Source organism: Petaurus breviceps, unplaced genomic scaffold (assembly GCF_028583685.1).
Source record: "Petaurus breviceps papuanus isolate PSGF00001 unplaced genomic scaffold, PetGlider_PUasm1.0 38, whole genome shotgun sequence".
NCBI classification, from domain to species: Eukaryota; Metazoa; Chordata; class Mammalia; order Diprotodontia; family Petauridae; genus Petaurus; species Petaurus breviceps.
Window position 1 is genome coordinate 93,215,935 of NW_027186304.1, and position 4,863 is coordinate 93,220,797.

A 4,863-nucleotide genomic window follows, 5' to 3' on the forward strand; every position below is an offset into this window, starting at 1 on the left:
CAATTGGAATTACCTTCAGAATGTAACTAGTAGATGCTTCCTATTTTTTACTTTGACTTTTGGTTATAATAGAACTTAACAGCTTTTTAAACTTACTTCTTGAAATACTTAGGCAGGCATTTTTCTTTGGTCAAAAAAAGAGACTAAACATCATCTTTCAAGAAATTATCAAGGAGAAACTTCCCTGATTTTCTAGAACCAGAGGATAAAATAGAAACTGAAAGAATCTACTAATCACCTCCTGAATTAGGTCCCAAAATGAAAATCTCAGAAATATTATAGTCAAATTCCAGAATTCCTAGATCAAGGAGAAAATATTGTAAGTAGCTGAAAAGAAGCAATTCAAATATCATGGAGCCACAATCAGGATAACATGAGAGTTTTCAGATTCTACATTAAAGAATCAGAGGGCTTGAGATATGATATTTCAGAGGGCAAAGAACCTAGGATCAAAACCAAGAATCACCTATCCAGCAAAGCTAGGTATGATCCATGAGGGGAAAAAATGGACATAGAGTGAGCTAGCATTCTTTGGTTTTGGTTTTTGCTTTTTGGAGGGGGAAGGGTAGGGCTATTGGGGTTAAGTGACTTGCCCAAATTCACATGACTAGTAAGTGTTATGTTTCAGAGGACGGATTTGAACTCAGGTCCTCATGACTCCAGGGCTGGTATTCTATTCACTGTGCTACCTAGCCACTCCAACTTCAAAGCATTCTTGAGAAAATATGAGAGCTAAATAGAAAATTTGACTCTCAAATACAAGACTCAAGAGAAGCATGAAAAGATAAACAGGAAAGAGAAACCATAAGGGACTTATTAAAGTTAAACTGTTTACATTCCTTCATTGAAAGATGATTTTTGTGGGGCAGCTAGGTGGCATAGTAAACAGCCCTGGAGTCAGGAGGACCTGAGTTCAAATATGACCTGAGACACTTGAAAACACTTACTAGCTGCATGACCATGGGCAAGTCACTTAACCCCAATTGCCTTGCCTTCCCCCCTGCAAAAAAAGAGATTATATTTTCAACTCATAAGACTTTTCTCATTATTAGGGTAGTTAGTTAGCCCTGAGACTAGATCATATTTTTCTTGGAGGCTTTGGATGTATGAGCTTTGACTTTGTTATTAAGGTAGTATATAGAGAAGGCACAGGTGTGAGCTGAATATGAAGAGATGGCATCTAAAAAAAATAAAATTAAGTGATGAGAGAAGAATGTACTGGGAGAAATAAAAAGTGAGAAGTAAAATGGGATAAATTATCTCATACAAAAGAGGTAAGGAAAAACTTTTACAGTGGAGGGGAAGAGAGGGGACTGTGGCTTATTCTCATCAGGATTGCCTCAAAGAGGGAATAATATACACACTAAACTGGGTATAGAACTTTATCTTACCCTACAGGAAAGTGGGATAAGAGAAAGGTAGTTGATAGAAAGGAGGACAGATGAGAGGAGGGGGTAATAAGAAGCAAAACACTTTTGAGGAAGGACAAGGTGAAAGGAGAGAGAGAATAGAATAAATGGGGATGGGGAGAGAATAGTACAGAGGGAAATACAGTTAAGTCTTTCACAACATGGCTATTATAGAAGTGTTTTGCCTTCCTACACATGTGTAACCTTTATTGAATTACTTACCTTCTTAGTAGTATTGGTGGTGATGGTGAAGTGTTGAGGGAGGAATGGAGAGAATTGTGAACTCAACATTTTAAAAATGAATGTTAAAATTGTTTTTACATGTAACTGAGGAAAAATAAAATATTAAATAAATAAATTATTTTTAAAAGAGATAACTGTTACCAACCCCCCCCCCAATAAACTATAGATTAAGCTAAGGTCAGGGATAAACATAATTCCTTCTAATCTTCACTTTAGATATTTGTTAGTCACTTTAGCTGTCTATATCTGTATGTTGTTTTCCTAATACAGTAAGCCTGAATCTAGGAAAGAATTATTAAGAATCAAATCATCCTCAAGGAATATTTAGAATAGTCATAGTTTGGAGTGGTGGACCACTGCTCCCAGTGATGCTAAGGCTAGGAGAATCCCTTCAGTTTGGGAGTTTTTAGCTTCAATGTACTGTTTTTAGCTTCAATGGTGAGCCCCCAGGTGGAGGAGCAGACCACCAGATTGTCTAAGGAGGGACTAAACAGTAAAGACCAAAAAGAGAGCAAGTCAGACCACCCTTGACAAATAAGAAAGGAAACTGCACAGGAGAGAATCCCTTGCACTTCCACACTGGGTGATCTAGAAACACTTAGTCTTTTTTAAGTTTCCATTTCCAAATGGTTCTGTTCTGCATATATGACACAATAAATTAAGCATTGATATTTCCTAGTGTCTATAATTAAACAATATGAATAACTATTCTCATAAATAAATGTCCATGAAGTTAAAAATGGCCTTCACTTCTCATTCATTTATTCATTCAATAATTATCAGGTACCTACTTTGAGAAGAGCATTGTGCTAAGCTTGAGAGAGATACCAAATTTAGAAAATATACAATTCCTACCTGTTGGGATTGATAGGATACTCTAGGTTTGCAAATAGGATACTTTAAGGTTTGCAAAGTACTTGAATCATTTTATCTTATTTGAATCTTACAATGACCTTGTCAATATGCCAGGTATTAGCTTTGCTTTATAGATGCAGAAAGTGAAATAGACATATTAAGTGGATTTGTCAGTATCCATGCAACTAATACCTGTCAGCAAGAAGATTTGAACTAATACCCAATAGTTCTTACACTGTGCCCTCAATGTCTCTCTCTATATATGGACATAAAGTACTGTTTCAGAAACTAAATTTGGTTAAAGTTGGGTTTTAAAGTAAATGATGCCTCATGTGCAATATTTTACACAAGGATTTCATTACATTTTAAAAAACTCAACCAGATAGGCCTGCTTAATTTAATGCTTGAAAGATAACCCCATTTCACATGCTGAAAATCTGTTGGCAGGTTTACATTTCCCTGCCAAGACTGGTCAGAAGGGTGGTGCATCACATACTACAGTGTCAAACCAACAGCTAGGGGATGACAAATGGTAAATACTAGCTCTGACAGAAACAGCTTTGTCTTGATGTGCCAGCATGCCCTGTTCAGCCAAGCAATAGACTAAACAAAAGCTTTTAGGAGTTAGGCTTTTGAAACAGATTCACAAATGTTTGGCTAATGATCACCAGCAGAGCTCATCCACAAGAAAACATCCGCAAGGGGCTATAATAGTGTTCCAGTGGATGCTCAGTAGTTGACAGGGGATAAAGTATTGAATGAAAATATAAACAAAACCAAAGCCATGGTTGCTTAGTATCTGGGACATAAGGAAAGATAGATACATGTGATCAGGCTGACTTGGGGAAAGAATAAGAAAAAAAACTGAGTAATGAGGTTGTATTTCTGTCACTTTTGCTTACGTGTATGACTAGAGAGATGCCACTGTATGTTGCCAATCATAAATTTTTCAAATCTAACTTTTTAAAACCCCACATCAAAATTGTGGAGATATACGGCAATGTGTATATTGTTGTCAATGTATATTTAAAGACACATTTAAAGACAACATGGATTGTCTTTAAAATGAATGCCATTTGATTAGTTTTCTCATCATATCTATAGGTTTCTGGCAGTATCTATGAATGGATTAAGCTATAAGAGGGTAAGGACAATGACAAAGTAATATTAATAAAAAATCCTATACCAAGGAAAAAATAAGAAGGTGGGGGGGTCCATTCTTTGGAATCTGGAAGAGTATGTCAGAATGAAAATGTCAGAACTGAAAATGAATATTCAATATTTACAAATGAGCAATTCAAAATGCTATTGTCCTTTCGAGAATAAATTTTGGAAAGTTTTAGATAAATACATGGACTATTTAAATGAGGAATGTTCCCCATCATACTCCCTCTTCCAAAAAAAAAAGAGAAATTGGTAAAACAAGGAAGACAAACTAAGGAGTTAAAGGGAAGAAATCAAACAAGTATAACTGTTAAAAGGGCATAATCAATAATTATCTAGGAAAAAATGGAAAAATAGAATGGCAAATGAAGGAGCAAAGAGAAAGAAATAAAAACGAGTATAAAATTATAATCTCTGATAGAAAAAAAGCTTCTTGAGGGTCAAGAGTTTCATTTTTGCCTTTGTATCTCAGTACCTATAATGATGCCTAGTACATAGTAGGTACTTAACGAATATTTGTTGATTGATTAAATCACAGGAAGCACCTCCTGAGATTAGAGAGAGGGGATGTGGTAGCAATAATTCAAGATCACACTAAAATTAGTAGCTTCAGGCATACGGTAGTCCTTCAATAAATAAGTGTTATAGAATCGAATAAAAAGAGAGGAAAGAGCAGCAGCTTACTGGGAATGCTCATAAAAAGGGATGAAAATGTAGGATTGGGACAACTTCCACCAGTCAAAGGAAGAGAAGATACAGATGAGAACATTGCCACTCTAAATTTAGCTATTTATAAGTTTCTCTGAAATGCACAGTGAAGAAAAATGTTAAAGACCCAAATACCCAGTTTACAGCATTCAATTAGAATGGGGCAGAAGTGGGGGATAAGCATTTAGCAAATCCCAGGCACTGTGATAAGTGTTTTGCAAATATTATCGCAACAATAGCCACCTCCATTAGCACAATGAACTGGGACTATAATTGGACATAAAATATTTTAGATAGATTTACTAAATTATTTAAGCACTTATAAATTACAAACTATTTTAGCTACAAAATTCCACCTTCTGTAATAGCCATATTTTATGAATATGCCATGAATGAAAATCATGGAACCCCATAATCTTAGGGAAGCAAAACCACAGGTCTCCCAAATGTAAAGTGAAGGATATATGGTAGGCATAAATAGGCT